Consider the following 22,805-nt stretch of genomic DNA (forward strand, 5'->3'; position numbering starts at 1 on the left):
GCTCAGCTTCAAGAATTTAACCTTACTTAGTATTAGCAAGTAATGAGAAATCTCAAGGGACTATCACCGCACCTGTATCTTATGCATGGGGTTGTTTCAGAAATTAAATGACACACTATATATGAAAGGAATCAATTTACTTTGAAGCATGATGTATTTGAAGGACTGAACATACAGGGGAAAGGTTAAAGTAGTCTATGAATACGCAGACATTTATAAAACGTTATAAGCATTTCAAGGTTAGGCACAAATGCACCTGTGAGCATTGGGATTTGTTTTTGTCTCGGAGATCCCCCTCTTCTCAATAGAGGGATAGCGGAACACTCAACAAAATGCCATGTGATCATGTGTCATCTGATGAGAACATATTCTGAGAAATGTATCATTAACTAGGCAGTTTTGTCACTGTGTGAACCTCACAGAGCAGACCTAAAGTAAGATAGCTGTGATGTCACTGAGTGATACAGTCTTGGGATCTACGTTGTACATGTGGCCCATGCTGATCAACACACTGTCCGCAGAGCATAAGGGAAACCTGGGCCACCTCTTTCTTCCCTGACATTTAGTTTGCTTTCAATCACCATGCCGTTGTAACAATCCATCCAGTAACAATCCTCATGATTATCATGTACAGAGAGCTATAAATCATACTTCTAGAATTGGAATTCCTAGGTAAAAGGGAATGCTTATTCATTTTGCTAAACTACTTGGATATAACATCCCAAAAGCTTATATCTATAAATACAAAAATAGGTAGAAAAATTCCTTTTCTATTTTTCATCCTGAGTTTTATATGTAGGCTTCCCACAAGTTAAGAAAACATTTTACTATTTCACTACTGAGCTACATTGGTAGCTGTGCAGTATATTAACATGAAATTTTTCTCTGACCTTCCTACTCTTAGCTTTGGCCTACATTTACCCTCAATGTTATCAGACATGTTCACATTGATTATTAGGAACTCTTTATATATTATAGTAATTAGTCTTGTGTTAGAGGTTTTTCATGGTTTCTCATATATTTATTTTAATTTTGTTCTTGGTATTTTCTTCTACAAGGTATTTATTACAGCTCAGACTTCTCATTTACAGTTTTAAAACAATATCTTTGAGGGGATTACTTTCCATTCTGATATCATATGACAATTCTCTTACTCTTTCTTCTAGTTGAAGTTCCACAATTTTTTTTTGTATCAATCTTTGATCTCCTGAGATACATTAATTTTTTTCTGACAATGCTATTGAGCTATACATACCATAATTTACCTATTATCAGATTGTCATATATTCACAGAATTGTGCAGCCAGCCTTTGGGAATTATTTTGATGCAACAAGTAAGACAGGATCGAGCTTAATATCTTCCTTCCAGGTAGCAAACAATTTTTATTATCATCACTGACTGAGCAAAACATCTTTATTCACACTGACATGAAATATACAAGGGACTTTTGTTATATTCATGCACATCCAACAAGGTTAATATGGTGCTTTTTCTCCTTTTTCTGACCAAAGGATTTAGACCCAAACTGGTAAGTCAAACCACGCAGCTCTACCAACCAGAGGACAGAATACCAACAACATGGTTTCTTTTATCTTCCTTTCTTGTTCTATCTCAATTCATTCCACGAGGTACACCAAAGGACTATTTTGCACCAGTCCTTGGGCTAGGCATCAGAGTAGGGCAAGAGAGATATGAGCAATGGTAACATATCAAGAATGGAAGCAAGATGACAAGAAAGATGACAAATATGCAATGGACATATTCCCTTAGAAGGTAGAAGAGCCCACATGCAACCTGGATGGGCAGTCAAGCATCTGGTTTAGTATTTTCAGACTAACTTTACTGAGTTTTCATACGCAGTGGAGTGTCCCCACTCAAGGGACAGCATTTAAATATCTGGCACAGATATCAAAGAAGAGGGATGTGTCTTCAAGAGAGTGGTTGACCATGAGTCCGAATATCAGAAGTGCCGCACGCATTCACCTTTACTGGAAATCTGGATGGTTGGGGGTTCAGTAGAAGAAGAGAGAAACCTTTGGAAGCTACACTGCTGGACCCTGGGGTGGGGTTGGCAGTCACATCAAAGGTTCTCTTGGCCTTGGATGGAGAGTACATACTACAGGTGGGATTTTCTTGCTACAGAGTTGACTTTTTAAAAGAGGAGTGCATCTTTTTAGTGAAAAGAATAAATAAGGATGGGGAAATGTTTGGAGGATGAAGCTTTAAAAATAACAGCTCAACAGCCAAAATAGAGAAATGTTCCTTTCTCAGTATAACGTCTCTGTTTACTTAACAGACTGCACAGCGGCAGGGGAAGGAGCCTGGGTGTGGGAAGGAGCCTGTACACACCTGCTGTGAGCAAAAGTTCAGCTCTGAAACTGAGAAAGGAGAGACTTAGCAGCTCTCCCTTCTCAACAGTCTCCCACATTTTCCCAGGAAGAGCTTTTCTTAACTCCTCCCGCCCCTTCTCCCTGGCTATCCTGTTATTCCTAACCAGCAATTAGTACCTGGAGATACACAATGCTTGCTTCCAAGTCCCCGTGAGAGGCTAGAGATGGTGCATTGTTCTCACAAGCTTAACTCAGTTCTCGTGTGAGTGTGTGTGTGTGTGTGTCTGTATGTGTGTGTGTGTCTGTGTGTGTCTGTATGTGTGTGTGTGTGTCTGTGTGTGTGTGTCTGTGTGTGTGTGTCTGTGTGTGTGTGTCTGTGTCTGTGTGTATGTGTCTGTATGTGTGTCTGTGTGTGTGTGTGTGTGTGTGTGTGTCTGTGTATGTCTGTGTGTGTGTGTGTGTGTGTGTGTGTGTCTGTGTCTGTGTGTGTGTGTGTTTAGGGCATGTTGAAGGAGCACATGACCACTAACCCCATGACACAGTGACCACTAACCCCAGAGGCAAAATCACAGCATCCCACCTGCGGTACAAACATACATGTGTCATGTTTGGGAGTCTGAGCCTGAACTTTGTGGCCTCCCTGGGGAATAATTAATGCCCATGAAACATAAATTGTCTCCACTACGCTATGAGAAGCTAGATGTTTATACTGACATCTGAATGAGAGTGCACTCACTTTCCTTTCCAATGGGAGCAATTCCACAAACTAAATAAAAATTACATACTCCCATAGTCTCACTGATGCTGGCGGGATCCTGATGGCTGGATGGTGGAGTGGTACCTATGGGTTTTCCATTAGCATCATGTTTGGTGGTCCAGTTTATAAGCTGTGTATCAACCTGCGTGCCAGCATAAATCTTCAGGAACATTGAAGGCAGACTCTTGTCACCAGACTAACATAAAGGAATCCCTCCCTGGTGGGTCAGAGCTTCTTTTCAAAGTCCTGCCAGAATGTTCTACATTAGCCTCAAGGAGAAAACCAGTCTGAGCCACTGAATTGAGTTTGCAAGTGAACAGACACACTGGGGGCATCAGAAACAGATGATAACTAGGAATCTAGAGGTGGCAGTACTGTAAAACGAGATTAATCTAAATCCGTGAAATGCTCTCAAGGCTGAGAAACACACGGGGCATGAGGAAAAAAACAAGTTGTATTTTTAAAGGAAGCACAGTGTCAGCCATAGATCAGAGGAGTAGTTCAGCAGGCAGACCAGCCTATGTCTCCCACTGTGAGACGTGACATCCTGCAAGGACCAGCTGCTCCAGCCGTCATATCACTGTGCCTTTGTGCGCACCTCGGAATCCCCTTGTGGGGAGCCTTGTTCTGCCACTTACTCTCTTCAGATGTGGTCCATTTGCCTTTAAGTCATGAGGAAAGAGGTGAGACTTGAGATAGAATTTGCTCATAGAATGTTCTGGAAGTTTCTCCACTATAAAACTGAAAGCCTGCTTTTCAGAAGCCTTGAGGTAGCATGTCCCATCCTTGTGAGAGATAAAGAGCTCTAATGACCTCAACTGTACCTGCACATCTCGAGAAAAATCTCACCCTACAGAAGGGAAAGCTCTCTTTGTGTAAAAGGAAAATTGACAAATGGATTCTGAGAAGGCCCAGGAGATCAACATAAAACATTTAGTTGAGTTGTCATGAAAACAGAATTAAGAAGCCACTTAAAATAAGCAGAGGTCAGAGCAACTGTATTTAAGGACCTGTATTTCTAATGCTATGTGATGCTTCATGAAGCCTATGATCTGAACCATGTAGATTACATGAATGGTCATACATTTGAGTGATTTGCCTTTGTGTAGTATGCAAGAAAGTGCTGAAATTGGTGTGTTATAAAATTTTGAAAGGTGCAAACGTTTCAAAAGAAAGTGATTTAGATGCTGGGACTCAGCTCCTGTGTTTAAATCTTTGTGACACTGCTTGCTAACCCATGTGATTCTGCACCAATCATTCTATTTGTTCCTGACTGAACGCCAATGCAGAGTCCTCCATATTGAATGAGAAGTCCAATAAGAAATATCTAAGCCAAGGCAGAGTAAGAAATAGATTGGCCATAGACCTACACAAGGAACCTAGGATTCCTGTTGGTTATTATAAAATGTTGAAAGATGGTTCCACGTGTTCTATGTCAAACATGGTATTATATAGGATATTTTAGCTGCAGTCTCAGAAGTTGTTTATGTTGATTTGCTAGAAGGAGTTAATGAATGCCATGCCTGGTTCAAAACTCCTGAGGATGCTCAGGCAGTAATGAATGCACAGACTGAAATTAGGGAGAAGCGCTGCTGGGACCTCCAGGTCCTTTCGGGTTATCATGAGCAGAGGTACTGGCAGAAGACTTTGGTAGATAGACAGGCCAAACTTAATCAACCTCGGGAAAAGAAGAGAGACATGGAGAAGTTAATCACCAAAGCCGAAATTAGACTGATCAAGAGTCAACAAGCCAGTCAGCACATTCGATTCTCTGAGTATGATTGAGAAGGATGGCAGCTCCCATTGGGTTCCCTCGCTGGAGTGTTCTTAGAATGCTAGGACTTCATGATGGATTGTTCTGCTGAGATCTACATTTTCAAAAACAAACAAACAAACAAACAAAAAAACCATTGTTCCTCGATGTGTAACTAAGACTTTTCTAGAGACAATAAAGTTCTTGTTGAAGTTACGCAGATCAACTTCAAATGATTTCATAAACAAATGTGTTTCGAAAATTAAAAAAAGAAAAAGAAAGAAATAGATTGGCACTTGAAGGGGAATAGGACCGTAGATGTTGCTTCTTTCTATAAGGCCAGGAAGCAGATGATACAGCAAGAGTGGATCCTGCATCTCTGCTCCAAACTACTCTGTGGGCTGGGCGGGGGGGGGGGGGGGGGGGGGACTTGGGAGGAAGGCTGCATTTCCGGAGAAGGAGTCAGAATGATGGCGGGTAGTGGGCTCTATGCCATCTGGAAGGCGGTCCAAGAGCAGGGTGAGTGCAGGTAGAGGTGAAATGATCTTGCGAAACCTAAGGCTTGCAAGTATGCCAGTGCTGACCACTCCTGTCTGAAAGCAAGTGTAGAGAGACGGCTTTGAAGAGGACCCCAGGTATGAAAGGCCCCGTAGGACTGCTCATCTTACAGAGTGTCGTCAGCCCTCCATGCCCATGCTTCCTATGCCCACACTCAACTAATCCTCTACTGAATTGTCAGCCTGTAGTGAAAACTTCCGTGCTGAACACAAGGTTCTCTCCTGGTCCTTATCCCCTGGGCAATCCAGCACAGAACTACCTACCTGCAGCATTACGTACTATACATATCCTTTAAGATGGGAAGAATTGTGGGGGCATGAAGAGGTCCTATGCAGACACCACACTGTTGTATACAAGGAACTTGAGTATCTATAGGTTGGGGCATTCTTCAGAGTTCCACAATGGCAGAGAGACAAGCGTCCCTCAGTCTCATGGCAAAGGGTGACCCAAAAAAAAAAGCCTCCCCTCCACACATACCATTTCACCCTTCCTAAGGTGGTCAACAACAAACTGAATGACGAAGAAATGAATGGAAATATCAGCCTTGAAGCTACAGACACACCTTAGGTAAGTGTTCGCTTTGCAACTATAGGGACCCAAGTTCAAACTAGAACTTGTGTGAAAAAGCCAGGAATGGTAGCATACTTGTAATCTCAATGCTGAAGAGGAGGGTGTAAGAATATCCCTGGGTCTCACTGGCCAGCCAGCCTAGAGCCCTGTGCAAGTTGCCAGCCTGCGCAAAATAAGGTGAACAGTGTCTCCGAGGAACGACACTTGAGTTTTTCCTCTGACCTTCGCGTGTGCGTGTGCGTGTGCGCGCACACACGCACACACACACACAGATATCAGACTTGTAGGTGAGAAGAAACACCATTATACACTATTGGTAGGAGTGACATTGGCACCGCGTCTATGGCAGGCAATCTGGAGATTCCAAACCAAACAGAAAACAGAGTAACTATATGACCAAGTAGCTTCATCCCTGGTCATGCCTAGACATATGTCTGTACACCTGTACTTGTTCTTTTAAACATTACTCCCAGTGGCCAAGAGGAGAGAGCAACGGAAGTTCCCATTAGCTGGTAAACGGCTGAAGTCTATGTGACAATATGTGAAGTATTCGCTGGTAAATGATTGTGACAGTATATGAAGTATTCGCGATGGAATACCACTCACTGTAAAAAATGGGGGGAACCTAGTCATTTTCGACAGATGGAGGAACTTGAAGAACATTAGCTTAATGAAGTAATCCAGGCAAAGAAAATCATGCCACCAGATTTTACATGCACGTGGGATCCAAAATTGTCTAGCCCTTAGAAGCAGAGAGTGGAATGGTGGTTACTGAGGGCTGGGAAGTGGGGTACTTAGTCAAAGGACTAAAGGTTCAGTTCAATAGGGAAAAGGCTACAAGCCACGTTCAAGAGCAGCGCATGGACAGAGGAAGGGCACCCGAGAGTAGGTTTCAAGTGTTCTCACTCCTGTATATGATGATTACATGACATAATGCTTACGTTACCCGCTCCACCATGTACACATATCTCAAAACTTTATGTTGTACACCGTAGACACATACAACTTTTACACACGTCAATTAAAAATAAACAGCGATAGTAAAACAAAATTAGCACGCTAAACATTATGTCTAAAAAATAAAAAAGCACAGACATTAGGCACTTTTAAGTTTCACTATATGGGTCTAATGAGAAGCCATCTGTGTTCTGAGGCAGCCGTCTTATCAAATGAACTGGAAGATTGAACTCCGGGCCACTCATCAGGCTGAAAGAAAATCTGAACGTTTTCCCCGGGGACCAAAATTAAGGACCAAAGAGCTTTGCAGCCTCTCAGAGAGGCCCCAAGTCTCCCCATCCATCAGACTCCACAGTTCGTGTAGGTGAGGTGTGGAGCCTGCCCGCCACGCAGAGTCCACAGCTCCTGTGTGGGGGAGGATATGGAGATATGGAGCCTGCTCATCATTCAGAGACCATAGCATCTGGAAGGGAAGATGGAGCCCATCCTTCTCCCATTTTCTCTGGATAAACATTTTATTGGTAGCCCTTGTGTCTTCGTTGGTCACTGGGTGTGCTTGTGGGTGAGGCTAGTACCACAGAGAGGAAAGGACCTTGACTGCATCTTTGAGTTGAATGGCATATCTGGGTGTGACCTTACGTCACCTCGGTTGTGTCAGTGTGTTCCCTTTGGAGGATGGAGATTTGTTATCCAGAAGAGAACTGTGACACAAGATATGGGAATCACCAAATGGGTTTCCTTGCCCTCCCAGATTTCCTTACAGATGACATACCTCAATCTCCTTGAGAGTAAGGATGGGATTGTCACTAGATTCTGGACAATGGAAAGCAAAATCACCTTTATTTTTAATATTAAGTAAGAAATGGGTTTGTGTTTCCTAGATTCTGGACAATGGAAAGCAAAATCACCTTTATTTTTAATATTAAGTAAGAAATGGGTTTGTGTTTCCTAATATTTTCTCCACCTCATACCTGAGTCTGGAGCACTTAAAACCTCATAGAAGGGAGATATGGAACTTAGAAGATTCTAGGTGTCTTAATGAGAAGCTCACCTGCCAATGAAGATATTTATAGTGAACAAGGATCTGGATAAGAAACAGTTACTGTATTCAAGTAACTAAAATGTTAGGAGTGTTTGGTTCTTCCCTGCCCTGACTTACTTACAACTCTTGGGACATATGATATATTTATCTCTGTAGAAAAAGCCAAAAGGATATAAGAATTGTTCTTCCAAATAGACCTAGCAATATCCAAAGGGACCTTGGGAAATGGTGGGTCTGGAGGTCAGAAGAGTATGTGTATCCATAGATAAGTCTTGGACATCATCTCGGGGCAATACATCTAAGAGAAAAGTAAGCCAGCTGAGTGCACACGGGAGTTACTGTCCAGGAGATGGGAACGAACCATGGAGGAGGAACATCCAAGGCAAGAAGAAAGTGTCAGAAGTGTTGGCAGTTCAGAGAAACCAAGGGAGATAAATGTAAGTCTGAGGTTCAGAAGTGATGTTCCTGAAGATGGACAGGAAGAAAAGAGAAAAGTAGACAGTAAACGTGGCCCAAGGCAGAAACAAATTCTTGAAGTATACCATGAGGTTGAAGGCAGAGATTCTAGAAGGTAATTTTGCAATGATTAATAATAGGACTTGGGATGAGCTGGTAAAAAAAATATATATATATATTAAAACTGTAAGTCATAAAAGGATAAGAAATACTAAAGATGCATCATATACAAGTACAATTGTTTTGAAATAATAAAGAAAAAAAATAAGAGCAGTGAGCAGTGATCTCAAAGTCCAAGTAGGCTTAGGGATAAGGGTAGGAGAAGAAGCTTCAGAGCTTTGGTTTCTGCAGAGGAAAATTCCATCTCAGTATATGGAGGGTGGTTGGGCTCCCAAGGTGACACTTCCAAAAGCAGGGGAAGGATCAGAAAAACCAAAAAGAAGGACTCTTAAAGCTCTGAGATGAAAGTCTCCGTCATTATAACAAGATCTAGTATTAAACATCTGATTCCAAACGGACCAAAACGACAACAACAAAAAATTGGGAAATGGCCAAGGATCGTTTGTTTCTTACTCTTTGATGGTCCCCGGCTTTGAGGTGTTTGTTCTGAATACTATACCAAACAAAGGCTACAATAGCATGAGAGATGTAAGAATGAACAGGATTGGTGATCTCTCTAAAAGGGAAGTGTATCTCCCTGGTGTTCAACCTGCAGTCTGCCCAGGTGGAAACCTAGCAGCCTTGGGGAAATTCTATGGTCATACACGAGTGCCCTTTAACAGGGTACGTCAGGTGTATGCCAAGGGAAACGAGCTACAAGTATAACAATAGCTACCAAAAAAACATCAGCCCTCTCAGAGAGGGCACATTTATATAGAAAATTAAAGGGAAAATGGAATAAAATAAATACAAACAGGAGGCAATTTTTAGAGTATATCCAGAAGATCATCTTCTTGGGGTTATTATGGGAAAATGGAGATAACCACATCTCATGATTCATTTAGAAGGATTGTGTTTCGAGTGGAAATGATTCTTGGTCCATTACCTTGATAAGAGTTGCTATGAGACAGAGAGTCAAGCCCTGCTCACAGAGGATGGCTAGGAGAGTAAATGCACAGAGTTATCGGGCAACAGCTTAGAAATGCCGACTTTCCAAATGCCCCTCCAGAGGCAGCGGGGTCACTGGAAGGAGCTGGAAAATAGGGCCATGGGAGGGGACTTCCTGCATTTGTCTTCTCTTAGTTTATTTCTGCGGTTAGCTTTGTTTTTCTTTGTTTCTTTGTTTGATATTTAAAACCTGAGAGAAGCTATAATCAAGAAAAGCCAATCAACCTAGAGGTTCAGTGATCAGGCCTACAATGAAATGAAAAGATGGAAAAATGGACAAATGATTCATTTAACATAATGAGGGCCATATTCATTGAAAATAAAGAAAATAATGTGGGTCTTTTTTTGTTTTTTGTTTTGTCAGGGAATATCATTGGATATTTCCCACTTGAGGGAGAAAGGGCATTCACCTTCTATCACCTGCCTTTGGGAACACAAAGACTATTCTAAAGATGTCAGCTATTCTAGCCAATGACACACATTTTTCTCCACCTTCCAGTGCCTTCCAGAACAAAGGTCTCACTACCCCCTGCCCACCAATCACATCCTGATGCCAGGCCAAGAAGATCCTCATCTTTACCCCCGTGTTCTTCACTACCATCAGCAAGTGTGGACCTCAGCCGTGCTGGAGTGAGTGTGTGCCTTCATAGACCCTGGTCACAGAAGGCCAATATTGATGCCTTTGTGACTCACCTGGGAGTATTCGCTCCTGTGTTCATGCCCACATAAATGGTTCTTGTGGATATCACACAGGCAATGTTACATTGACCTCCTGAAGGATATGGCTTGGCATGAGGTTCAAACACTCATAAAAAGCCCAATTATCTTTATTAAGCCACAGAAGTAACAGCTTCATGGGAAGTACTTGCTGTTTACTCATAACACACCAGGCAGCTGATAGCCAAAAGTGTTCTTAAGCAGAGAGATGTTGTCTAATAGAATAAAGCCTCAACGCGCACTCTTCTCTTACACTCTTGGGTGATAAAGTGGCAAAAAAAAAGGGAGTCCGGGGTTGGTTATTATAAATGTTTCAGTCAGAATGTATAAAACGCACTTCTGTGTCTGAATGGGACACATGCCAAAGGGAGATGGGACTGTGCACTTCTATAGAAAATGACCCACTTGAATTCGCTTGTTCAGTTTAGAGACTTCGCAAGCTAAAGTAAATCCCGGGATGAAAATCTTCCAGTGGTTGTGGGAAATCAAATATCCAGATGAAAAGAGACTTGGTCAATCTTTGACAATGCCCACATCAAGTATGCACCAGCAGGAAGACTTCCTTAGACAGTCAGTCACCTTTGGTAGGACATTTCAGAATTGTCCAGATGCAAGGTGGTGCTGGGGAGATGTGTGTCTCTCTACTTTCCTGTCCTTAGTTGAGCCAATTCAGCTGTTGCAAGGGCAAATGAATGAATGAAAAGATGTGGTATTATACATATGAGAAGAATTTCTGGTTTTGATAGGCCAACCATTGTTTTGCAAAAGTAAATACGATTAATCTCTTTATTTGTTCATTAAAGGAAATTTCTGAGCACTGTCTTCCTATCTTTTATATACGTCAAACTCTCCGATAGGTCCTAAGAACATAAAGAACATCTTTAATTTATTCACCCCTTCATTAGTTATCAATCAAGTCATGCTTTTCTGTTCTACACTGATTTTGCCTTCAGATAACTAAGAGGGTAAATTCCTTAACTCTGTACAGTAGAAGGAAACTAAAATCCACATTATTGTAAACTAGTGACGACTCCACAGACAAAGGCCTCATCTGTTGACTTACTACTGAGTCTTGTGCTTCTCCTAGATTCTATGCATCATGCTGGTTTGTCAGGTCCTGCCCTTCATACAGTCAAGCGTGATAGGCAGAGAACAGACATGAGACTGTATGAACAAAATCATTTCTAATTATTGACAATGGAGTCAGTAGGGGTCTCCGGTAAGCTTGTCCTTGAAGAGGGGACACACAAACTGAAGCCAGAGTAAAATGTTGTACGGTCACCCGGACATATGTGTTTTTCATTGGGACAAATAAGAATGTTTTATTTTGACAGGAGAAAGTGTTCTGGCTTTGGAAGACAATAGGAAGACCAATAAGAAAGGCCAAATAATGCCTGGTATGTTTTGTTGTGGTTGTTGTTTTTTAGTTTTTTGAGACAGGGTTTCCTCTTTGTAACAGCTCTGGCTGTCCTGGACCTCACTCCGAAGACCAGGCCTTGAACTCACTCCTGCCTCTGTGTCCCAAGTGCTGGAATTAAAAGCATATGTCACTACTGCCCAGCTGTGTGTGTGTGTGTGTGTGTGTGTGTGTGTGTGTGTGTTTAAGTAAAATTGGAAGCTGCCGGCACACCTTCTTCACCCTTAAGCAGCCCAGCCTTCCCATACTAAGGGACAACTAAATTCTCTGTCCACATTTCAAGCATTCAGTTATCTTTCCTCCAGCTTATCACCTGTTTTCTGAGACAGGGTCTCATTATGTAGCCCAGGCTGGCCCTGAACTTGTGACATTCCTGATTCAACCTCTCAAGCATTGAGATTATGGGCAAGTTCCATCAAGTATAGCCATATTATATAATTGCTAATTCATAACTACTTCATCTCGTGGTGTTTGTTTGTTTGTTTGTTTGTTTGTTTTTCAAAACAGGGTTTCTCTGTACAGCGACGACTCTCCCAGAACTAGCTCTGTAGACCAAGCTGCCCTCAAACTCATAGAGATCCACCTGCCTCTGCCTCCCAAGTGCTGGGATTACAGGCATGTGTGTTCACCATCCCTGCCTGGCTCATCTCATGTTCCTTAAGCTAAGTGCTAGCCAAAGGAAATTACAGATACAAAACAAATGAAGAAAGTTGAGCGAGTAGTTCCCAGAGGAGTGGGAGAGAGGGGTAGCCATGTGCTAATGTCAATGATAATTTGTGTTTTAGAAATTCTTTTTGTATAAAGCTGTTAATTTGTCTGCGCTTCCACGAGGATCTCCAAACCTTAGAGGGGACAGTATAAACAACTTGTCCATGATGAGCTTATATCTGTCATATGTTTTCTGGCCCATTATGAATCTCTGCATTTACTGCCATTCACTGTAAGAGAAGACTAATTTGGGGGATCATTTGTGTAGTTTGTTACTAAGTTGTTTTAAAAACCATTCAGTGCAGGAGAAGGAGCTTAAGTATGCTTATTAGAATATGAAACAAAACCAAGAGAAATCCACTAACGTTGTCAAGGGTAAGGACCTTGTGGCAGTCCTGCACAGGGGAACCTGGAAGAAAGAAGTACTGGGTTGCACAGATGTCTCCTCTGGATAACTGTGTTTACCCTTCATCATTGCTGTGATGAGCTCTCCTGCTCCTGCCGCCCCGATGAAATATTTCCAAAGCCTATGCTTTAGGACACAGGACACCCAGAGATCATATCGTCACCTTCTAGGACAACAAGAGAGTGAGTCGACACCATCATTCTAATTTATTCCAAGTTTCTTTGGGAAATGAAAGCAAAGGATCCTGCCGTTCCCTCCACGATTGGCACTAAAACAAATGACCCTGGAGACCGCAAGAGAACAAGGATTGAGCCTACCGTAGGCTTTTAGGAAACCAGTGTGGTTTCTTCCCCAGCTCCTAGTCTCCCTGAGGACCTGGCTCTTCCCTGACCACCCCAGACCCCAGTGGGCGGTTAAAATGGATTCTGAAGCAAGGTAAACAGGGCTCCTCCCAATGTGGAGAGCCCCAGTCTGCAGAAAGCTAATGAAGCCCTTGAAGCAGTGTCCCTCTCTTCTATCCACACTATTGAAATGCTTTTGAGTCATATTGTGTTGTAATTACATGCTATAGAAAACTCTACAGACATCTGCTTCAAGGATTGGGCCCTCGACTCTTACTAAAACATTTCAATTCCATTTTCCTGGGCATACGCTCTCCAAATGCATCCAAGAGGGCCCTCCACAAGTATTTCACATTTCAGAGAACTTAGGAGTAATGCAGGTTCCTGGCTTGGCTGTGGATGGATGGAGCGGACTGTCCTCAGGAACCCTGGGGGTCACTGCCTCTTTCCTTCTTATATTTGACTGTGACATTTGGCTCACACAAAGGAATCTTGGTAATAAAACTTTTAGAGAGGATAATAAAAATAAACAGCAGCCTGCTTCTCCTTTCATTTTCTTTAGGAAAGTTGTTAAAGAGATCTACTCTATTGGCATTTCTTGGTGGTTAAAACCTTTTGTACAGCGTGTAAGACATACTTCTCAACATTGAGACAATTTTTTTTTCTATACATTTTTAGCTTTAGCTTCATCTAGTATTACATTTTCACATATGGGGCGGGGGGAATCATATTTCTTTTCTCTGTGGAGAGAGACGATCTCCTAAGAGAGGACTTGGCGCTCCGCCCTCTCCCTGAGCATCTCAAGGCTCCTGCGACACAGCCCAGCCCCTGGGCACTCCCCTCTTCTCTACTTCATTGGTTATGTGTGTTTCTACACCAAACCACGTTGTCTGAATAATGTCAAGACTTTGTTACTTTTCTATGTTCTTAACCCATTGACGAACCTTTTGGGGTACATTTAGTGGTCCTTGGCCTTCCCACATGAACTTTAAAATGAACATAGGGTTGGAATTGTAAGCACACACATTAATAGGTAATTTATGATGAATTAACACATTTTTATTAATGAATATTCCTCATCATAGACATGCTATGACTTTCTTTTCAAAGCCTCATGAACTATCTCCCAAAAAAGGTTTATAATTTTCTTGGTACAGTTCTTACAATTTCCCTAGTAAATTTATTCCCAAATACATTATAGATTTGCTGCAACTGCAAAGAATATATAATGTGAATTTTTTTTTAAGTTGGAAGAGATATATTTGATTCTGAAACAATGGTGGTGAATTAGAACACTGTCTAAATATTTTTATAAGGGCAAATATTAGAAAAATGAAGAAGTCCCTATGTAAGAATGTTTTGAACAGACTATATTATCTCTCTAATCCTTCATGTTTTTTAAATGGAATTTTGGGATTTATGGGGCACAGCTGCTTAAAAAATGGAAAATAATCTCATAGGCTTTGCCTCTTCATGACTAACAAGCTATAAAAACAGAACAGTGTAGCACACAACCTAGTGTCTTATTCTGAGTGAGCTGAAACCATAAACATGCATAGGAACGACCTGTTGTTCCCCAAAGTAGAATTCATTCTGCCATTAAAATGCCTCTTTTAGCCAGGGGTGGGGGAGGGGGTGGCACTTGTTTTGGAAGCATGAGTGGCTAAGAGCAGACAAGAGAGAGTAATGGAGAGTGGATATGACCAAATACTTATTATTTTATATAATTATATATGATACATTTACATATGTCTAGTATTGGCAAAGAATAACTTATGTGGTGCATCTGATGTCATCCAGCGTCACAGGGTGCCATGTTTCCATTCATTCCAAGCTTCAGCCCTTGCTTGCTGTTTGTAGGAATTGACCCTGACTCAGTTCTTAGGATTATAGTGGAAAAGAGACCTAGCCCATGGACTAAGGTGTGTGTGTGTGTGTGTGTGTGTGTGTGGACATTATTAGGTGTGGGGAGCAAAGGAAAAGAAAGAGTAAAATCAGAAAGAAAAAGGATTTGAAAGGAAAATATAGAGGGAAAAGGAGCAATGGTTCTTGGGGGTCAGTGTGCTCGGAAGAAGAAAACTAAAGATGCTGGAGACATAGCCCAGAGGTACGAGCATGTGCTGCTCTTCTAGAGGACCCCAGTACCGTTCCCAGCACTCATGCAGGGTGGCTCACAGTCACCTGTAACTCTGGCTTTAGGAATCTGATGTGCTTTCCGGCATGTGTGGGAACTTATCCACACACATACTGCTGCCGACACACATGACTGCACACAGGTGTGTAAGTATGCGCGCGCATGCGCACACGTGCACACACACACACACACACACACACACACACACACACAAACATAAGGTGAGAAAAATACAGTCACGCAAGCTCTAATTAACTTATGATCCCTCTCAGGTCCCACTGTTGGAGCTTTAATGTAGTGAATGCTACAACATTTTCACAGGTAATGCCAGCGGCTGCAGATGAAGTATGCGTGATGCAAAGATGCTAAGCGACATGCTACCTTCATTCACTGCTGCTCACAATAGAAAATGAACCGGTTCCTAAAGGAAGAACTGACTATAGGCAAGCTTTATAACGAAAATAAAAAAGAAAGAAATTCAACTGACAATAGCAAGGAAGGAAAAATCAATATTTTAAAATAAAAGATCAAATCTCAATTCTGTCCATACTGTCCAGAGCATCCCCCATAGAAAGAAAAACTACATAGTAGTTTTGCAATGCATATGTAACAATTGGTAACAAAGAACTGAGAAAGAATACACAAGGAAAACGTCACATAAAATTTCTTTATGGATTTTAGAACAGTATGACAATAACGTCATCCTAATAAAACTCCATTTATTGGGCTTCAAACACTTTGCAGACAGAGCTACCATCCACACCCCCTTGCTATTATTTTATAAGCTGTCCAGCATGATATTTAACACAGCTATATAAATATTTTAATTATCTTTATATTTACTCCTGTTTTGCCTGCTATAGGTATGTTTACCATGGCCCTGCCTGGTACCTACAGAAGTCTCAAAAGGCCTTTGGACCCTCTGGAACCGAAGTTGCAAATGGTGGTGAGCTATCACGTGGGTGCTGGGAATTGAACTTGGGTCCTCTGTAAGAGCAACGGGTACTCTTAACCGCTGAGCCATCTCTCCAGTCTCATTTTAAAGACATTTGGATGCTTAAGGATAGGAGGAAAGAGGCAGAAGAATCTACTTGCTAACATATGACCATATACTACTATGTAACTTGGAGGAATTAATGAATGTCTACTTTGCATACAGGAGAAATTAGCAGGGTTGTGTCTAGAGTGAGAACAAAAAGTCAATCCTTGACTGATACAGAGAATATCCAGCTAAGACACAGAATTGAATTACCACTTCTGATATTCACACATTACACACACAGTATATAATGGATCAGAAATATTGTATTTTCACACATAATTTTATGTACCCATGCAAAATACCTAAGAATAATCCTTGCATACAAACATATTCAAGTATACTTTGAATCACTTCTGAGAGGCACACACACAAACAGACTGAACAATAAAAAGAGACAGTTGGCTTTTGGTAGCAAAATCCAAACCTTAAAGACGTCAGCACTCTCTAAGCAATTTATATTTGCTGCAACTGCAAACATTCCGATGGCAGTTAAACAAGTAAAATTTAAAGGTCACACGGAGAAAGAAACAAAGAATTACCTACTGAGTTCTGAAAGAATCTCAAAGGGCAACCTTAGAGGGACGGCACAGGCTCTGTACCAGTGGTGAACATGTGCGTGCAGTTGAGAAATTGGTTCGTTCTTTTCTGTTGTTTTGGTTTGTTTGTTTGTTTAAGACAGGGTTTCTCTGTGTAGCCCTGGCTGGCCTGGAACTCAGAGAGCCTCCTGCCTCTGCCTCTAGGATTAAAGTTGTGTGCCAAACTAATTCATTTTTGTGGAGTGAAACCAAAGAAGACACTGTAAGTTTGATTTTCGTATCTTTTCTGATTGAAAAAATGAAAACAGCTGAGTAGACGACTAAATGACTTAATGAGGCATCATTACAAACAGGTGACTCTTTCCCACTGCATCTCAGGTATCGGCAGACAGAGGTCAGTAACAGCAAGGTCAAGACTGAAAACTTAAAAAGACAACAGGACGCCATGCAACCATGACATTAAGAATAAACAATTTCAACTTTTCACAACAAATGGGAATAGACAATTCATCCCCAGCCAAATATATTCTTTCCGTAAAATTGAAAGCCACTATCAGAAAAAGCAGTGAAATAGCATTAATATTCTGCTATATGTGATATTTCAATACTATGTGAACTACACTCTCTTACCTTAAGGCAGAATGCACATATAATGAGCATAGCTATGTTAACACATGAAAATACCAAGAAGGTATCAGTGTATCGATGCAATTGATACAAACTCCATAACCATGAGAACTCAATAGAAGATCAACTTGGCATGAATAATCTGAGCTTTGGGGATCCTATTATTTTGAGTCATTAATTTGCACACCAAAATTACCCCACTGCTAAATAGTAAATGCCTGTCCCCAATTTTTCCGTACCTTCCAGTATCACACAAACTCCTATGGCTGTTTCTATTAGTTACTTGTCTGTTTGCTGCAACAAAATGCCAAAAGCAACTTAGGGAGAGCAGGACACTTGCATTTGGGGAAGTCTGGTGGCAGAGGCCTGAGGCAGCCAGTCATATTGGATCCTAAGTCAGGAAAAGCAGCAAGGCATAGGATGCTCATATTTGGCTGGCTCCCTCCTTTTAGCCTGGTCCAGTGCTCCATCCTGGGGACTGGTGCCACTCACATTTAGGGTATACATCTCAATGAATCCAATCTAGATAATTCCTCACAGGAATGCCCGGAGATTTATCTCTCTAGAGATTATAGATGCTGGCAAGTTCAAAGTCAGTATTAACCATCACACTGTGCTTCTTTAAGTTTATTTTTTAAAATTTCTCTTTGCATTCCAATCACAGTTCTCCCTCTCATGCTTTTCCTGCACCCCCTCATCTTCACCCCCCAGTCCATCCACTCCTTTGACAGGGTAAGGGTTCCTATGGCCAGGTGGAGGTGGGGGGGGTCTGTCAACAAAGCCTGGCTCATTACGGTTGAGCTCCCTCCACACATACACAATATGCTTTTATGCTCAACAAATACCTATTGAACTGAGTTAAATTGAATTCTAAATAGCATAGACTTTTCAATTAGACACCTTCCCTTATAGCTGTGCTTGGACAGCACTCATGAAAAGAAATGAGTTGACTAGGGGATGCCTTAGTAGCAGTGCATGTGCCTAGCATGACATAGGTCCTAGGCCAATCCCTAGTATTATACAGGGAATGAAAGTGTTCTTTACTGTATCACCATGGAAAAGTCACTGCACTAAAATCATATCATGGTGTGATTACAGGATCATCCTTGTGTCAGTAGCTCTGATTTAAACAATATCAGCATATGTTAAAATTAGACAGTGAAAATGTTATTTCAATTTATCAGATGCTTAATTGTTCAAAATACTTGGCAACTAAGAACAAAGCAGTGTATAAATTCAAGGAAAACCAAATTAACCTCCCACACGGGATTAAGTCTTTATTGAGATTCTGCCTTTCCCAGGAACAATTATATATACTGAGTGGATACTTACTGCGTAAGGGTTTAATTCCCTTAAGGACTTAAACACCCATGGTGTAACACATCTATAACACAGCATTGCTTGATTGCTTTTGTTTTGAAAATAAAATCTTCCTCTGATTTGTTGTTGTTGGTTTTGAATGGTTTCCAAGTCTTTGCCTGCACTTCCACCATTAATGGCCTGGATGATCAAATAGCAATTTTCTGAAATGCTATTATGTATCGGTTTCAAGTCCTTAATAATATGTAGCTCTACATCAATTCAGGATCTACTAAATATATATAGGTCAGCTGTTTTTAGGCCAATTGATAATCTGATTACTCTTCCGCCAGAAGTAACTGATGAGAGGGAGCAGCAAAATGTGGGTGTCGGTGCTCAGATGCTTTCTCTTTGTTTACCTAGTCCAGGACCCTATCATAGGCAATGGTGTCAGGGTCACAACTGTCGCGAGTCTTCCTACCTCCATTAACCTGAGATAATCCCTTACAGTGATTCTGAATTTAGGTCAGTGTGTGTGCGCGCGCATATGCATGCAAGTGGGGAGGGTCAAAGGTCTTCAATGTTGAGTGTCTTCTTCAATTGCTCCCTACCTTATATTTTTGAGACTGAGCTCACATACTTGGCTAGGCCGCACACTGAGGTTGAGTGTTTCCTGTCTCCATCTCCTTGGTGTTAGAACTAGAGGCATGCTCCACCACACCCAGCTTTTATGTTCATGCAGAAGCTCCCCATGTTCATGGAGTAAGCGTTTTACTGAGGAAGCCAGCTTAGCTGCCCTTCTTTTGGTGCTAGTTTTACACTTTATGGCTCTGTGGTTTGTCCAGGCATGAAGCAGAAGACTTTGGGAAGTAATCAATTAATCCACCTGTTATGTGATTAAAGTCCGCAAAAGTACAGCTAATCAACAGCTCGGGGGCAAGAGCATAAACTAATAAAATGAGTTTGTACCTAGGTTCTTATCTACTCAGTGAAATGTAGCATCAAATATAAGACAGGGCAAACCACACCCACTAAATAAGTTGCATGAATGTTACCTTCTTTCTCTTCCCTTTTCCATCCAGTTCCATGAAATGGGAAAGAAAAAAAACCCTTATGATTAGAATTGGGTTTTCGAAATTGATTGCTAAATTAGCAGATTATTCATCCATTAATACATTCACCTGTTGTGCAATGATCAGCCCCGGGGGCACAGAGCCAGGCAAAGCTGAGGGCTCAGGGCCTTTGTCAATACTTGTGGAGAGTGGGTGAGAGCCCAGAGCAAAGCTACTGGAATCATTTGAGCTATTTCCTACTCAAGGCCTGCGTTGCTGATAGATGACCCATTCTCTATACCCTCCCCTCCAACCGCTTCTCATGCTCCCCAAAGTCTGAAGAGAGCCTCACCTCGGGCAGCACATACTTGTCAAGGGGGCAGTTCTGAAGACAACAGAAAGGGAGGCCCTTCTCCTCCTCATGCCTTAAAAACACACGTGGAAAGATCCCACTCTCAATTCATTAACTTATTTCAGAACAAAATATGTTTAATTATTTCCAGTAAAAAAAAAAATCTACAAGGAATTTAATGAAGTTTTACATGAGACAGGGGGCGAGGAGCCAACTAAACCATTGCTGGAAGCATTGCAAAGGGATGTTTGCATATTTTTTATGTGTAATTTTCTGAAGTATATTTTAAAATCTGAAATGAGAATGCTTTTGTTTCTAGTAAGTGAGGGATTTCTTCATTTGAAATGAATTTATTATCAGAAAACAGTCTTCTCTTTCTTAGAAAAGCCAGGCTGTTCTATCTAGTGGAGCAACCTGTTTTTCTCTTCAGGGAAGGGAACTCATTCCTGTTCCATGCCTACAAGCAAAATAACTTTTTGTTGTTCAATACTGTTTCCTGCAGGCAGAGCTTCCTAATGTGGGCGCAATGGAAAGAGCTAGATCAACAACTCTCTGGCCAGAGGCTTGGTAGAATTCTGCTCGCCGAATTAGTCCCTGCTTTTCAGATGTATGAATCATTTTTTTCCCCCTCTGAGAGTGAATGGGAATCAAAAGAGAGAGCTTTGGCTTCCAGAGAAATCCACAAATATTTCTCAGAATTTGTGAGCAGGGACAGCTCCAGCAAAACAGCCCCTTGGAAAATGGAAAGTCTTTGGAAAAGGCAATTAGCATTGTGTCCTCTCACATTGAGTCTGCCTTCCAGAGACATCAGATTTGGCTTCTGCAAAAGCCAAGAGACCCCATCAAGAATGATGCATGAAGAACACATTTGCTACTGTGTTCAGCTTGTATTTTCTAGAATAAGTACACGTGTGGGACTAAATGAAGAGGCTCGTTCCTAGTAGACTCAGAAGGCACATTTTGTGTTTTCTAGTGCCAAAGCACACCAATGGATTAGGTGCTAGAATGGAAAATGAGCTCTCTCCATTTCCTTATTACTTTCACAGGCATTCTTATTATCTTTAACTTTCCTCTTATAAAACACACACACACACACACACATACACACACACACACACACACACACACAGAGAGAGAGAGAGAGAGAGAGAGAGAGAGAGAGAGAGAGAGAGAGAGAGAGAGAACCTAGGGGAAATTACTAGGCTTTGTTTTATTTATTTATACCTTGTTGTAACCTTCCTTTCTTGGCTTTCACAAGAAGACTTGATAACACAAACTACGTGGGCATCTTTGCTGCAGATTCAGAGAAAGGACCAGCCATGGAGGGCAGATGGAGCCTGGCAAAAACAAGATTGGCTGACAAGCTGGTGACTACCAGGAAAGCTATAACCCAGCAGAATCAAGATATCATGGGTTGTCATCAGGGAATAAATAAGGCAATGGTTCTCTTTTAAATGGACACAGGCTAGAAAGCACACGCTCTGCTCATGAATGTGGCATGGCAACACATTGGGTTTTAGTCTCAAAAAAACTCCAACTCCTACTTGCCAATACAAATACTTCAATGACTCAAGGAGAGGGTGGGCACATTCTCTCCTCATGATGGCCTTCTAAGGCACAGATGCTTAGGTTAGCAGGCAAAACCTGAATAAACAAAACATGTATACATACATACATACATACATATACATACATACATACATACATACATATATATATATATATATACATACAATAGTAGTTAACTAACTCCATCTCTTGTTGGCAGCCATAGTAACCCATAGGCTACAAGGATATATAGGATTTGAGGCTGTCTCCTTTCTCCATTTCTGTGCAGTTGAAGATGTCCTTTTGGAGGTGGCTCATCTTTCAGAGATAGCATCCCAAAGCTGAACTCAAAACCACAATGAAGATGCAAATACTCAGTTACTATATGCCAGCTCTCAACCAACTACTGTGCTTTGAAACTTACAGGTATCTATATTTTGTTTAAAATGTTTATTATGTATAGTAAGTTATGGGAAAGACAAGGTAACTGCTCTTAACCAGAGGGCTATCTCTTTCATAGAGGTCAGAAGCCTATAGAGCGTAATATATAAGCACATTGTTGGCCAACCTTCATAGCATCTTCCAGGGTATTCAGTTTTTCTAAGAGGTTTCTGCTCACAATACTCTTCCTTATCTCTTCCCTATGGTACCTTTATCAGATTCACCAAAAGACATCATCTGCAAACACTAAGAAGGTAATTACGCAATGCTGAAATTGGAAAAGTGTCTACAGTATATCAATGACTAGAGGGTATATGTTCTAGATCATATTTTATCTGTTAGTACATATTGAAATGTGCATCTTTGTTTCCACACTTTAATCACTACTAACACCTATCTAGAATGGAAAATGAGCTTGTCATTTCCCAATTATGTTCACAGGTGCACCTACGGTAGAGGTTTTTTGGTTAGTTTGTTTTGAGACAGTAAAGTAGCATAGGCTGACCTCAAACTATATATTCTCCTGTTTCACCCCTCCACAGAGCTACAATTACAGGAGTGTACTCTCAGGCCCACATTTTCTAAGTATTTGTGACTGTACTAAGATCTTAAATAATGGGTAGGTTCTGGGAAAAATAAGATCCGCTGCTTATC

General features: G+C 41.4%; 1 protein-coding gene across 2 annotated transcripts in view; it reads right to left on the reverse strand.

Annotated features, from left to right (window-relative positions):
- Esr1 (estrogen receptor 1) overlaps positions 1-22,805 on the reverse strand; it is a 313,180-nt gene that overhangs the window by 26,742 nt on the left and 263,633 nt on the right. The gene's annotated exons all lie outside the window — the stretch shown is intronic.

This window comes from Phodopus roborovskii, unplaced genomic scaffold (assembly GCF_943737965.1).
Source record: "Phodopus roborovskii unplaced genomic scaffold, PHOROB, whole genome shotgun sequence".
NCBI lineage: Eukaryota > Metazoa > Chordata > Mammalia > Rodentia > Cricetidae > Phodopus > Phodopus roborovskii.